The sequence below is a fragment of the Haliotis asinina genome, chromosome 6 (genome assembly GCF_037392515.1).
Source record: "Haliotis asinina isolate JCU_RB_2024 chromosome 6, JCU_Hal_asi_v2, whole genome shotgun sequence".
Classification (NCBI taxonomy): Eukaryota; Metazoa; Mollusca; class Gastropoda; order Lepetellida; family Haliotidae; genus Haliotis; species Haliotis asinina.
Window position 1 is genome coordinate 11,786,169 of NC_090285.1, and position 17,140 is coordinate 11,803,308.

Genomic DNA, 17,140 nt, shown 5'->3' on the forward strand with positions numbered 1-17,140 from the left:
CAGGCGACTACGCGATAAGGTTATATTGCCCGTACGCGCTTCCATAGCTTGTGAGTGAGTATATTAACCATTACGTGCGAAGGTAAGCGTGAATATTGTCAGACAACGCAAGCAAAGCTCTTGCTTGAGTTTTTAGTGGGCGTCTCATGAACCCCTCTTTGGTTACTACACCCAGGGGATCTTACATGGAATACACGGTGGTGAACTTGGCGTTCAAGATTTTTGAGAATACTGAAGAGCGGGACCCCGGGGACCCGAAGGCACGTTTCTGGATCTGATAGGAATATGAGGATTATCACGGTAAGTGGACCTAAGGATGTGATGTTATTGCTTTACTAACCTTCTCTCGCGAGGATGAGAAGACAGATGATCCTGGTCTGAGCACTATTAACATTGTCAGATATGTATCGATATATGTTATGATTTGTGGATTATCTGTTTGTTTAATCGATTTATTGAAATTATTGTTATTACCCGAAAATATTCAACGGAAGAAGAATTTATTCAAATATTGCATCGATTCGTAGATGTATGTATTACTTGTCCGTGGAAGATAATGCAGTATAATGTGTTTACGGCAATATTACACTCGTGTATTACCGATAGACATATGACGTCATAATGTTTTACATTTATGACGTTACAATGCTAATGCCACTGTCACAATGGTAATAGAACTTGCTTGCCTCGAGGAGAGCTGAGAGTCATCACACTGTAGGCAGTTTCTATCACATTTATGTTGGAGAGTAATTAACAGAATACTAAACTCGCTTCCGTGAACAACCATTTATCATAAAGCTCGTGGAAGATTTAGGATCAAGCTCGTTTTGACTAATTTGACCCTAACCGTTAACTCGTTTAATAAAATTGGCATCACACAGTAGGTCATTGAGCATCCTCTATATATTTACGATGTCACATCGCTCATTGTGAGGCAGGGATGGCATTTGAAAATCCATATTTGCAATGCATACTTCCGGTCAATGTCTATTGCTTTCTGCAGAAAGGGTTTTGCCAGTACTGGAATATTGTAATTGACGCTCCCTTACTAAAGTTATATTCAGCTGCGATGAGGTCGTGAAATCGGGTGTTTCCAAAAGAAGCAGAATTGCGATGGGACAGTTATGATTGATTATTTATCGTTCTCATAATCTTGGAGCAAAATGATACAATTAAATTAAACTAATACAACATGCGTGTGTGTGAGTCTGTGAGTGCGTGAGTGGGTGTTTTGACCGCGCAGCTGGAGTACTTCAGTAGTGTTTATTTTGTGTGTGTATATCTATTTATACACTATCGAAATACAAAAACAATACAGGAGACTTACCTACACAGTCACGCACGTCGTTTCCTGTTCTATTAAGCTTTTGACTCTATTCTGCTTTTGTTCTATGTGAACATACGGACAAATGTCAGAGCCACCCAAGGTAGACGAGATACATGCAGTGGAGTTTGATTACCTTTGTTTTAACACCACATGAGGATCAAATACTACAGTAATTCACATTAAATGTATGAATTTATGTAAATGCTAGAGTCAAGTATCAAGATGAACAATTTTTCTTTAGCCCGGAAAAAATGAATATAAATGTTAATTGCTGCTGGAAGACATCCGACGCGGTCCTCTTCTGTGTAACATCTATTCGGAGAGATGTATATTGTCACGACTGATCCATTTTTACATAAAAATGAAAATAAAAATGGCAAATTCTGATGTCAACTTTTTCGTAGAGCATTACTCCAAACTTCCGATTTGTCATCTATCATGATTTTTTTCTAAAATTGGGTACAATGTGTGAAGTCCATTCCTGGTGCCCCCCTCTGTGATATTGCTAGAATATTTCGGCGTAAAAACATACTCACTCACTCTTTCCAAAAATATTGAAAGCGTCATCCACGGCTTCAGTAAATCTGTTGAAAATGTAATGAGGCCTTTTTACCAAAATAATACGAGGTCCGGTGCAGTTATCTGTCTTAACTTATACCGTTATATGTCCGTGTTTGTTGCCTGTATTTGACTTGCCTTTACGTGTGTTTGTGGCCTATAGTAATATTACGAAATGACCCGTTTGAATAATCGTCTTATGATGCAATAGGTTAATGCTTTTGTCACGTATAATTTTAACAATATTCTCTCAATTAGCATTTAAAAGTCATGATGTGTTTTGGTATTCAAGTTCCTGAAAGCGGGAAGTCAATATTATAATGACAAAGGCGAATACACCCTGCGTCCATATGACATAGCCCTTGATAGTCTCAAAGGGTCAAGGCCGACGGGCCACATCCTGGTTCCGTAGGAGTGTATGAGTACTTGTTTGATCCAGTTGTACCGAATCACTACAATCCAGGTTGAACGTTATCTGGTAATCTCTCACAAGGCGTGTATTCACTATCGGTCAGCCTGAAGGCGGGTGTTTCACACTATCTGATGTTATGACGAAATGTGACACTCGTGCAGCACGTATCACGCTCGCTTGGGAAGCCCTATAACGTCGCTGTGTTGGCAAACAGTATAATGCCTACCCGTCTCGATTTGTTTGATTAGGATTACGTCAGTCAAGACTTTATTAAAGATTTCAGAAAGTTATTTATATGTCGATGACATTCCCAAATCTAAATTTGACTCAGTGGCCGAAGACAGTCGGTTGTAACTACCATATGTAACCATATGTTCCCGTGGTATTTTCGAGTAAACAACTGACTTGCTTCTGAATGTGTTGTGACGTATTTCTCTTTGTTGTTTCACTCCATATAGCAATGTTGCAGCTATAATCTCAGTCTGTAAATAAATGAGTCTGGATCAGAAAATCCAGTGATCAACGCAACCCAATCAGCAGGATATGCTCACTGTTTTGAGAACACCACATATCAGTACTATTTGATATCAGTTCATAAACGTGCTTTTTTCTTAATAATAGTCAGAAATGTACAATGAGGACTTCGTTTAGGAGGGGTCCCGTAATTCTATAACCTTCAATGAATTATATATGTAATAGCAAACGAATGCATACTTCGGCAAACATGCAAGATGACGTTTCAGGAAGTTAAACGGAACTTAAATGTATTTCAGTTTAACTGTAAAAGAAATCGAATAGACTGTTGCTATTCGTCTTGTGTTCACAGTGTGACAAAGCATTCACTCGTCACGTCGAACACACGAGTTCGATTTCCCATACCGGTGCAATGTGTGAAGCTCATTTCCCTACGCCATTGTTGGAACATTATTAAAAGCGGCGTAAAACTAAACTCATTCACGGTTCGATAAAACACGGTGACGTCAGGCTGTTCTGGTCACATTGTCCATCCGAAACCTTTCTCGATACCCATACTGAAAACATGACTACCGATAACTGTCACACGTTAACCTGGGAAACATGTGGGCTACATCCTGTCACACGTTAACCTGGGAAACATGTGGGCTACATCCTGTCACACGTTAACCTGGGAAACATGTGGGCTACATCCTGTCACACGTTAACCTGGGAAACATGTGGGCTACATCCTGTCACACGTTAACCTGGGAAACATGTGGGCTACATCCTGTCACACGTTAACCTGGGAAACATGTGGGCTACATCCGGCCTTGACGCGGGTATCTCAAACACTTCCCAATATTACCGAGCCGTGTGCACTTTAATCAGTAACCTTCACCGGAAACAGCTGATCCTTCTCAGTCACATCGTTGCCATGTAACCACGGTATCTCCTTCGTTCTGGAGGTCACTCTGCACCGCATATACTACAGAAAGCATACAATCTTGCACGTGTGATCAGTCCCACGACTTACAACTTTTGACGACAAAATCGGAGGAGCTGGTTATTTTGGGTTGTACTTTTGTTGTAACTTCCTGGAATTTCACAAGTCAAATAGATCCAGACCCGTGAATGTCCGTGGTAGAATAGGCCTTCCGCAAAACATGTTGCCATAAAAGGCGACTATGCTTGTCGTAAGAGACGACTAACGGGATGGTCAGGCTCACCGACTTGTTTTACGCATGTCATCTGTTCCCAATTGCGCAGATCGATGCTCATGTTGTTGATCACTGGATTGTCTGGTCCGGACTCGATTATTTACAGACCGCCGCCATATTGCTGGACTACTGCTGAGTGCGGCGTAAAACTAAACTCATTCGCTCGCTCAAATAGATCCATCAGATGGGCGGGGTGCCCTCGTTGTTTTGGCTGAGCTCGGTGGTGGAGTGGAGTACAGTAGTGTTTAGAGTGGTTAGCATGCTGACATATCACGCGAAAGGCCCAAATTCCGGTGGAGATATCAAACATTTGCGAGTTGGTCTCATACTGTTTTGTGTCGTTGGACAAGGCACCTCGTCCACACTGCACTCAGTCCACCCAGCGCTTTAAAATGGGCACATGGCAAGCGGATGTACAGACCTACAGACCTACGCATAGCGCAAAGTAGCAGCTATGAAATTCCGTTAGGTAATAATGCAACGTCGGAGAACAGCATCGCGTTGGATTCTAGGCGCAAAAAGTAGCATTAATTGCATTACATCATTACTATTACATAGTGATCCATAAACACATGCTAATAATGCAGTCAAAATCTTACGCAGGACTCTGGGATGGCAATGGGTGAGTGAGTGAGTTCAGTTTTACGCCGCACCCAGCAGTAGTCCAGGTAAATGACGGCTGTCTGTATATAACCGAGTCTGGACCAGACATTCCAGTGATCAACAACATGAGCATCGATCTGAGCAGTTGGGAACTGATGACAGCCGATCCCGCTAGTCGCCTCTTACGACAAACATGGTCGCCTTTCATGGCCTATTCTACCCCGGACCTTCACGGGCCCATATGGCAATGGAAACCATTTTAACAAAAATAAAAATGTAAACTGACACTTTATACCATTCACCGTGGACGGTTTATGATAATTATATGTATACTTCTGCCAATTATTGTAGAAATATTGAAATATATTTGTTTCCTTGTCAAATTTCACGCTAAATGTACGACCTGGAACTTCACCTGTGACGTTCCTTTTTGCAGAGATAGTAGGACTGAGTGTTGCCATGTTACACAAATGTCTCACTCGTGACAATCATTCTTGCAATTCAGAGGCCCAAGTACATGTTAGGCTAAATAAAAAAACGTGAAATGCTTCTCGGGCATCGGCATGTCACTTTATTTGTGCGCGTAACAATTTTTTGCTGCCATTTAAAAAAGCATCCTTTGCCGCGTCCGATCATCCATTTGTCCGCTATAGGAATGAGTGTCTGTAAGAATGAATGTGACTGAATCTACACCTCATTAACACATGCTAAACTTTCCATGCTGTATTTATGCATTTCTGAGAGAAAAAGACATGTGTACCTACCTCGTCACATATTTTTTCTATCAAAAAATTATAAAAAGTCCCACCGCCCTCGTCACTTTTGAAAGAGATGTGCCCGGGAAACATTTAATCTTTTTTATGCAGCCTTACATCTAATTTTCACCGCTCAATATGTTTTACACTCAATGGAATGAATATGTTGCGGCTTATGATGGTATAAATCTGTCGTTTTACTTTTCTATCTTAATTAATCACGGACAATGCATTAAAAGCTTGTTTTCAATTAACCGGCTCAAGCATTGTTGCAGGAAGTAAGCTTGACTGGAGTGAGTGAGTGAATGAGTGACTTAAGCTTTACGGCGGGGGTGGGGTGGGGGTATCAGAAATGGGCCTCACATATTGTACCTATGTGGGGAACTGAACCCGTGTCTTCGGCATGTTAAGCAAACGCTTCAACTACTTGCCTACATCGGCCCGGTAAATGCGAGATGACCATAGGTAACTGTAAATCTCTTTGTATCACAGTCTAAATCGTTCTTCTTCTTAGCCTTTTCACCGTGATTTCTTAGCCTTTTCACCGTGATTTAAGTATTTGCTGGTGACCCCGAAGACCAAGGTTCCATTTCATGCATAGGTTCAACGGGTGAAATTAATTTCTGGTCGGCGAGGTGATTTGGTCGGTGAGCGTTCTCTTGCCACGCCAAGGACCCATGTCCGAAATTCCACATCGACACATAGTGTGAAGCCAATTTCAGGTGTCTCCCGCCGTGATATTGTTGGAATACAGCTACAAATGTCTTAATGCCATACTCATTCGTTTCATTGTCGTACTGTTGCCGTAAGCTTGCTAAATACGGCGTAAATCTGTACCCCCTTTATCCCCGTGTGATATGACACGTTCTGAAGACGTGTGGTCGTCCATGTAGAATATACGCTGACAGTAGATAACCACTAGCTTGCCCCGAGAATGTAGAAGGCACGTGTGCTTTATTCTCAAAAATCTTAAGATAAGCGCCTTAATAAAGATCTCCGAGATCAGACGTGTAACAACCCAAAGGTGTTTTGGCATTAAGCCAACGTGATGACGTGCCAGGAGGTAGTGACGGCAAGAGATCACTATTTGGACCTCTACATAAATACTAGCTTGTTCTAAATTTGGATAGATAGACAGACAGACAGACGGACGGACGGACAGACAGACAGACTGATAGATGCAGGAACGTCCAGAACAAGTGTGGAATTATGAAGAAATGATTTTCGCGGATACAAGAAGAACCGTAGTAGAATTGACAAATGTTCCTTTTTATGACGATTGGCATTAGGTTATTATGTGCAAAACAGAATTTATGTTTCGTAAAGGTTTAGAATATTCTTATCGTGAACAATTACGATATTTTAGACACAGGGTATCAGGCACGGCGTCAGGTTGTCATTTGGCATACGGGTAAAATCAACATGTGATATGTATGTTACGATACACAAACACCGAATACCTTCTTGTTTACAGTGGAATAATAAATTCGACTTATTCGACTCTAATAAATTCGACTTATCGATGTATTGGAGACATAGGTATGTCTATGAGGGTAGGATGCATGCAATTAGCGAAATAGCTTTACACGTCATTGTTCAAGCTGACATATAGGTCCTTGCCATGTCATGACTAAGGAGTACATTAATGTTTCTTCATAGTTACTTTTTTCGGCACAAATTTTGGGGACATGTGATTGAAGACATATATCATGCTAGTCACCTCTGAACTGATGCATGCTTTCACTAAATAAGCAGTCCATAGATTCGACTTTACAAACTTGGAGGATGTTATCATAGCACGTAGTAAGTTTTTACACAGTAAATTTACAAAACAGTAATATTTACATACTGGTTCTTTACCAATGACGTTTAATGTAAACGATGCAACGAACACATTATCCATTTATTCAGATTATGACAAAACTAATAATCTGAGACGTCATTTATCTAAACAATTAGAAAGAAATTAGGGAAAATTTCACATGTATAAAGGGTTTAAATGGTTTAGCCTCTGGAAATATATTGCGTCACCGTCTGAGGATAAATCGTTTCAGTAATCCCTGGGGGGGGGGGGGGGGGGGGGGGGGCAGATTCCATTGGGAGAAACAGAAGCGTTATGTTTAAAGTTATATGGAGTGGATCACGAAATACCAGAGGTGACACCAGGTGTTTGCAATATGGACACCTGGTATCATCACCGTTTGATAGCGATTCATAAACACATGCTCAGTGTCACACAAACAAACTATCAAACACATACTTATGGAAATTGTCACAACTGTACAATTGCTTTCTTCCGAAAGTGGACATGTTTAAGTCCTGTATTTGCAGGACAAGAAGAGGGTATTCAAAATATCAAACTTTTGGGCACATTTACATAGGATGTTTTTCATAGAAAATACTTAATTAACAAATATTCTCTAGCTATGAAAGGGCTGGAAAATTAGAATATAGGAACAATTGACGTAACTGAAATTTATGTTTAAATGTAAAACTTTATAAACGTAGTACACATCACACACCGATGACGATGATTTCGAAACCTTTCTTGAGTACATCTGCAGCCAGTTCAGCTGTATTTATAGGTTAACAATTAAGAAGTTGAAGTATTAAATACCCATTAACAAGATATGCCAGGAGATATGTCACTTTATGACTCTACATCGGAATAATAGCTAGACCTCGAGGGTGTGTCAAAGGGGGACAACTCTGAAAAGAGGACCAGACCAGCCTATGACAAGGCATGGAAATATAGTGAAATATAAGTGAAATTTGCATTCAAATAAATTTCTGCTTTGTAATAATGATAAAGTTGTCTCCTTGCACTTAAACTCCATACACTGCATGATCACAGCACTAACAGGTATAGGGACAAGATTGGAGTTAATTTTTTGTTTGAAAAGTTCACTAGCAGAGTTCTGTGGTGAGAGGATTCCAAAACACGTGCCGCTGCAAAGTGAAATGATGTGTAGCCAGAATTTTCAGTGAAACAGTCTAAAACCCAAACCCAAACCCTTATCCCCACCCTTCCACCCCCGTTTTCAACACTTCTAGGAACAGTAAAGGGGAGGCAACCGCTACTGAACAATAAATTAGAGTTACCTCCCTTTCATTGACAGCAGACGACTTTAAACACTAAACAAGTTGATGGCTATTACAAGAAGTCTGAAATTAGCTAAGCATCGTCCGCGCAAAGCGAGTTAAAGGTTAAAAAACTGGTAATTTTGTAAATGTGTGATGTCCGCCTTTGCGTAAATCTAACGAAAATATTATATTCTGCTGTTCACGTTTGTCAAAATGTACCGAGTTTTCACGTCCACACGAAATTTGTTCAAGTCTGTTGAACACATGTTGTGTACATTTTCCAAGCAATGCATATTTGTACCGATACCTTCAATACCATTCAATGACAGGGAGCTGTCGTTTGTAACCAGTGTTCTGAGACTTGTCAATTTCTGTTTACACAAGTCATTTTGTAAAACGGTTGATGATACTTTCAGTGTTATTACAGGTTGTTTGGTTGATCATTTGGACATTAGCAACACGCAATGAAAACTCAAATTGCCTATCCGTCATTCCGAGATGCTAATACGTTATTATTTATAATACCCAAAGCATTATTTGTAAGAGGATGTGAAGAAATGTAGGAGGACCATGTTCTTTTCTCATCGTTGATGTTAATTTGCCATCAGTTCCACTTTGCGAATCGACCGGGACAATCGTTATGTATCTTTAGTAATATGATATTAAATGCACCCATTCAGTGTCTACGGTCCTGGTTTTGCATAACGCCTATTTTCCTATTATGATAAACTTTTACATTTTGTGTTCACTATACAGAGTCCATAACAGTAAACACCCTTGACCTACCACATGATTTTATGAGGGCTTCATATATTCACAGCCTGGTCAGTTGAGCGTGTTAACGAGTATTGATAATCATACTAAACTTTCTTTCGATAATCCTTTTTTCTGAATATGAATGATGTGTCACATGAATGGCTTTTCGAAATCAAAGCTAGAAATATGGGTGACAGTGCAACATATTGATACGCAGGCACCCGCGAATATCCATGCATTTGAAGGGATAATGTAAAGCCCTACCTTTATGCTACTTTAGGTGGCGCTTGGTTGAAGTCTTTGTCCATCTTGCTAAAACCATGATTAACCATATGAATTGGCCAACAATTTCTCGTGTTTTTAAAAGCGGCTCTTCCCACCTCTCTCAATCCATAAACATGATCACATATATTGATTATTTGGAATAGGCTTCGCGCCAAAGCGTTCCCTCCTCACGCCAAAGGACAAGGTTCAATTTCCAACAAGGATAGAGTGTGTAGCATCGATTCCAGGTGTGGCTAGAGGCAGCGTAAAACTTGCTCTAAGTCACTGTGTTCTTTATTGAATACAAGATTGAGCCAGGTGAACAGACAAACCATCTCAATGTTTGGAAAGTACAAAGGTAGAGGATCCAAATAAAATAAAACACATTCAGGTTGATTTTGATTTCTAGCTGCCTTTTCAATTACTCTAAGCCATTTATGAATGGCGATAGCTGCAATATTAACAGCGAATACCTGGTGCGGCGTAAAGCATAAGTGCATAAATGCATGTTTTTCATTGGTTACTAGTAATTGGTTTGTGGTTCTCCAAGATATGGTGAAAAACCATGAATTTTGAATTAATCAGAGACATCTGATATTGACATTATCATCTGGAATGTGTGTAACATGTTCCGGTGAGAGGAGTATTCCGTATCGAGATTAACTACCATGTTCTCGTTGGAAATATTGTACGACCGCTTCAATAGTGTACACCCAGCAACTCGACATGAATGTTGTGTTATAAACTTTTTGATTTAATCGACATATACCTGAACATTGGAGGTTTAACTTACTCCTCGTAATGCTTGTGGAATGTACCAAACGTCAGTTTGGAAAACGCTATATAGCTGTACTGTTTGTGATGATGGAAGTAACATTGCATTCCTGGCAGTTGTGAAATAGCACTTGCATGAAATACAGCTTATGTGATTGTAAATCTCTGCTTAAAATATTTTTTAAAAATTATGCTTTAAAGAGGCAGTACATATTGCTTTATTTGATTGAACGTTGCCGCCGGCATTGTTGCTGCTGTCGGCTAAGACTGAATACCATGAAATCGGCATTTAGTAATTTTCACACCCTACTTACTTGGACCCACGATGTTTTGACCTCTGTTCAGTGACCATAGAGACGGTCTTCCTTAAAATCTCTATACACCGGTCAGGTAAACATTGACGGAAATTCAATACGCAGACTTAGGTTACAGTGAAAAAAAACCCGTTGAAGTCTGCATTGGTCCTACGCGAGATGTATGCCGTTGGGAGTAATTTAGAACATACTGGTACCGTGGAGTGCTAGCAAGGGGTTTCCTATTACATGTATTGTACCATGTGGATACTGTAAGCCAAGCCTGCACCTGTCAGTGATACAGACTACAGGTGTAGTCTGGCCTGGTTAACATTTGTGCAGGGATATTTTGGCGTTATAATCATGGTGGCATTATACATGGGCTGATCCAGAGAGATTGGGTTGGGCGGGTGGGTGGATGGTGGTGGTGAGGGCCGGGGTGAAAACCAATCTTTCCATGTGCTCAACATTTACCATCAGTATACATGCTCACACAAATCACATTAGAGAGTGTGGGGTAGCACAGTGGTTAATGCGTTGACTCCTCGATTCCCAACATGGGCACAATGTGTGCAGTCCACTTCAGGTGTCTCGGGCCGTAACTTCTCATTCATAACTCATGTATCACGACTCCTACATTCACGTACCAGCTTTGATGGTCCGAACCATTTCGATGAATTATTCCCCTTTGCTCGTTACACGCGAGATTGAAGAGGCACGCGGTGGGAGAGTGTTACTTGATAAGACATCTGACACTGGCGATCTTTAACACATATTTTTTATGAAATGCAACTCAATCCACCAAGTTACGTGGGCTGCATATATGTGTGTCACACTAATGGTTTGGGTTACCCGACTTTAGTTTTTCTCTTTTTCTTTTTCTTTTCTGCTTGCACATGCCACATTAGATTGTGTGGGATAGCGCAGTGGTTAATGCGTTGACTCCTCACGCCAAAGACACGGGTTCGATTCCCAAATTGATTACAATGTGTGAAGCCCATTTCAGGTGTACCGCGCCGTAATACTGATTTGATATTTCAAGGATCGGTGTAACAGTCAACACACTCACCCATTATACGACTGTAACCTGCATGAAGCGCATTGAAAATACCCAGAGGTATACCCCATACTTCTCATTTATAACTCATGTATCACGACTCCTGTATTCAATTACCAGCTTTGATGGTCCGAACCATTTCGATGAGTTATTCCCCTTCGCTAGTCACACGCGAAGTTGAAGGTGTACGCGGTGGGAGAGTGTTACTTGATAAGACATTTGACACTGGCGATCTTTAACACATATTTTTTTATGAAATGCAACTCAATCCACCGAGTCACGTGGGCTGCATATATGTGTGTCACACTAATGGTTTGGGTTACCCGCCTGATAGGCTGTTACAGCCGGATTTGCATTATTAGTTAAAGGTAGACACATGGTATGCTAAAACTACAGTCCGCTTGAAGGAACCCATTGAACGATACATACAAAAACTTCGGAGGGATCATTACGGCAGGCTCGTTTAGGGATTCACCTCAGCATATTTAACAATAACTTGCGGTTGGCTGAATAGCTAAACTTACACTTTTGATGTGAGTGGCTACGTGATCTTGCTTCCTGTCATCTATGGCAATTTCCGGCCAAAGTATTGGTGCCCATCATAAAATAACTTGTTTGTATTAGGTAGGATGGTAGAGCTTGTCTCCATTGCTTAGACCGATGGCCATAATGTCAATTACTGGAATGGCTTATCCAGTATAGGTTATTAACAGAGATCCGACATGTAGCTATATTTTTGGAATCCGGCAAATGTATTCAATTTGGTAATCAGAAAGGACACGTCATTTGGTGAAGCCAGAAGGCCTACAGGATTATTCAAATATATTTCTTGTATAGAATAGTTAGACCAAACATCTGTAACTCATCAGTCAGTTGACAGTGGTAACTTCAAACTGGAACTTTTAATGGCAGGTAGTTGTTTCGGTTCGAATCTCCTGCTTGAGCAATCAGGATCGGTCATGTGAAACTTAAATTCAACACTGCATCGCCCATGATGTTTAATAAGTCGAGGTTCGAGACAATACAGGTTTATATGTATCCCCTTTGCTAGGTAACCCGTCTCGTAATTAGGAGAAGACGAGTAACACAGGCAATAAGATGGATAGCACCTGCCAAGTTGCCATGGCTCTCGTGTCCCGCGACTAAGACGAAGAGATGTGTATTGAGTTATTACTTACAAAGATGATGCCGTTTCGCTGAAAATTTCAAATAATAAAACTTTCTTTCTTTAGTTTTTTTTTTTTGTTATTGCAATGCTTGATGCGTAAGGGCAGAGTTCCAAAGGTATTACAAAAGATAAATTGGTTTGTTCTTATGGACTTGCTAAAGTAAACACAGATAAGTAGGGTGGCATTTGACATCACAGGAGAACATGATTGCATTGTAGCCAGGAACCAAGCTATGGTGTGTCACGCCTGGGTCACGTGCAGACACTGCCTTCAGAAGTATCAGTCAGACATTGTCTTCGGTATCTTTTCGGGTAAAAAATAAGCATTGAAATCCAGCATGATAGCATGACAGCATTTTTGTGAAAAGTAAATAAAACAAATTATGACTAAAGGGTGTGGTTTAATGTGAACGTTTTGGACCTTCTGAAATGTAATATAGGAAAGTTCGAGAATATCATTTTATATCTTCACACTTTTGGCTTCTACTGATTTGACGAGTGATCTTGGAACAGGAGCAGGAAATATCAGATGACGCACACTAGTAATGAGACAGGGCGGATGACATACTCCTTGAAATGTGACCATGTTGAAGCGGAACAAATTACACAGAGGAACAACTTCTTTATTGCAGTGGATGAGACGTTTCGGTGTAGATCCATATAAGTCGTCCGATCCTCTTCATCATTCCAACTTCTAACATGCCACTTGAAGAATGCGTACATATATACTGCCATTAGAGTGAGTGAGTGAGTTTAGTGTTTCGCCGCACTCAGCAATATTCCAGCTGTATGGCGGCGGTCTGTAAACAATCGAGTCTGGACCAGACAATCCAGTGATCAACAGCATGAGCATCGATCTGCGCAATTGGGAACCGATGACATGTGTCAACTTGCAAGTGATCCCGTTAGTCACATCTTGCTACAAGCAAGGATTATGAAAGATCAACTCTAACGCAGATCTTCACGGGTCTATTTGTACACAGGACGTGAAAAATATTAAACGTGAACTCTAGAAAATAACCATCCTCGATTATCTGAAGACACAGACACTAGTGGGCAAAAGGGGCAGATTAGCCATGATAATTATTCAAATGGATAACTGAAAATTGTGATAACAAAGGTCTCTCGAAAGGTGCGTTAGAATGTTCTGCCCTACCGAAAGCAGTTCCCCTTCACAACATAGAAACAGTTTAACCCTCCTCTGTAAAACTCACGTGACCGATAAATATCTTATAGGTTATCTAGAGCGCAAGACACAAATAAATATGTCGATTCAGACGGTGAGATCATGACCTCCCTGAAGCTGACTTTCCGTCCGTGTTCAAGGATTATGTCTGCAGTATAAATTGCGAAATCATTAATCCGAAGAGATGATTTAGCAGACTGTGAACAGGCAAAACAGACAGGACTTCACGTCCACAATGTATGCTTGACACCCAACACTTGATCACCCTATCCTCAGAGGTAGACAGGTAGACGGGACGAGACTAAATAGCTTTGTGGACTTCTTCTTTGTAAATGTCATTTTAAATCCTCGTAATAAATAATTTAAGCCAGTTTAAATAATATATTGGATACAAGAAGATGGTCCTCCGTAAATTATTGATTTGAATAAAATAAGGAAGCATAAAAATGTTCCTCACTCTCTGTCAAAATTAAAATGAGTTTTAATTTGATTTACTGGAAACAGGTCGAGAGAGGTGAGCAGTTGTGATCTTTCCTGTAGAGATCTCAAGCGAATACTACCAGCACGGTAAACACATGTTCTTAATTAAGTCATGTTGTAGGCTAACGTGACGTACTTGCAGTCGATTTCAAAACCCAAGACCACCAAGGTGAACATATGCTGACCATTTCATTAAACAGTTAACCTTGGTAGGCCAACCTAACTCGTGTTAACAGATTTACGTCTTACTTTAATTGTCCAACACCTCGTGAACCCATGGGTGTGGGTTCTCTTTCGCAGCCTCCAAGTCACGTCATCGTACCATCAGTACTTCAGTTATGAGCAAACACATTTTAATGATGCCAAGTAGTAACGTGGTGTTGACAGTATGTATGACATTGTATTTCTATTTTGGAAAACTTAGCTTTTCGATCTGTTTACACAAACGCTTCAGAAGACATGCGACATTGATGGCATATGGTGATTTTGTATTTCCTGGGTTTCTTTTCGTTTTCGTATTAATTGGGAAAGAGATAGTGGTAGTTTGTCAGGAAAGGCCTGTCTTACAGTCATTGTATCATTTACTATTCATCTCAGTTCTTCTGTACTAAACCCCGAATGACCAAATCTACAAGTCTAGGGTTAAACAGAATTATCAGAGACTAAGCTTTAGACAATGTCAGGAAACCGAATACTTGCAAATCTGTGGTAGTTGTGTGTTCCAACAATGCATATGGTTGTGATTTCTCACTCGGCTGACCGCCGTATTTTGTCTGTCTAAGGTTACAAGTTATGCGTTGTATTTGGGTTACCACTGGTTAACACTGGCTGAATCATGTCAGTACTGCTTGCCACAAATCTACCAACATCTCTAGACTCAGATGACTCGAATTATTATAATGGAACTCACATAATAAAGGTACAGTGGGGTAGCCTTGTGTTTAAGTTACTCACTCATCACGTCCAAGGCTAAGCTTTTATGCCCCACAAGGGAACAATCTCATGAAACTCACATTTTGTGTCCTCCTCCGTGATATTGCAGGTGTATTGCTTAAAGCGGCACGAAATCCGACTCACTCACATACACGACTTATCGCAGTGTCATATCTTAACTGCAAAGTAATCATCATACTTGCAACTCCTTAAGAGGTGACATCGTGTGCTCGTTGCAAATTGTGATACATGGTGACGATAGATCAGTGCCTATCCACAACACACTGCCCCACCTGTGCATATCCTTGGTCTAATGAAGGAAGCATGTACTGCACCGAGGTGGTCGAGTGGTATTTGTCTGTCTTATGTTGTGATGGATAACAACGTTAAAGTTAAAACATCAGCGTTATAGGATTAAAAGTTTCAAATATTTATAAAAAAACAGGCACTTGAATGGAAAACGCAGTGGTGACACCAGGTGTTGGTTAGAAAGGCATTCATGATCCGCATTAACTAAAACACCCACCACTTCCAATTTGACTTTGGACAAGTGAAATCTGAAAATACATAGCAGCGGATAGCAGAGCGCATGTTGTCGCGCCTCAAGTTTTTTTTTTCAAGCAAAATTATTTTTCCGTGAAATTTGAATTTTTTTTTTTTAGAATTGTTAAGCATCAAAGGAACTGAGAAGTAAAGACAATGTCGGGTTAACACGGTAACACCCTTCCTCATCTGCATGTCGCATAATTTCCCCTCTATTCTTTTTATAAACTCCATGTCGACAAATCAGTCTCCTTATCGCTAACATCGCACAAATTCCTTTTGCGCAATACTTGATGCCGGGTGAGTGAGCGAGTGAGTGTGGTTTTATCACGCTTGTAACAATATTCTTGGCGGGTTTATGTCACATGGGGAATCGTACCCCGATCGTTTGTGTGACGAATGAACACATTAGCCACAAGGCTATCCAACCAGTGTTTGCTCTAAACCCTGAAAGATCCAGAGGACCCAGGACCATAAAAAGTTGTGGGTCCTGAACAGGATGTGCACGCCCTATATTCTAGCCACAATATAAGTAACCGACAGGGAACAAAAATGTGATAATTAACAAACTGAGTTAAAGAGCTTAATTTGACTTATGTGACTGACTAGTCTGCAATATATTCGGATAACTTGTTCGAGGTTAGAAGATCATATCTCAGTACTGAATTGCTTCCTCGAAAATGATAGACTCAGTCTGTCGTTTCACTTACAGACAACTGTCGCTGATCGAGATAAAAACTAGAAATTACTGAATGATATTTTCAGAATAAAAATGCAAAGGGATGAAAAAGCTGTCGGTCATAAGGACCTGCAGAAAACAAAAGTAGTACCCAACCTACCCTTTCATAGACTATTTCACGTCAAGAGATAATGGCGGCACATGGGTTCGGGGTCATTAGCGTTACGGACCCTGATCATGATACCCTTAATAATCGAGGATTAAAAAAAACCCCATAGAATTGATTTAGCACTTATGTTGTCATTTTAGCATATATCTTTAACACCAGTTCGTAATACTTCTTATTTCGGTTTCATATACAGAGGCACACAGTTTTACATTTTAACAAGTATTGTATAATGAAATGTAATGCTCAAAGTATGGATTTGTGACTGCAAATCAGCTGTGTATTAGGAATCAAGTGTACGTCAATCACAGTGTTATCACCAATCACTATAATTTTGTATAGTGTCATTGTGACATATTTTATGTCTGCCTTCTATATCCATACATGTATGGAAAGGAATATATTATCACCAATCACTATAATTTTGTA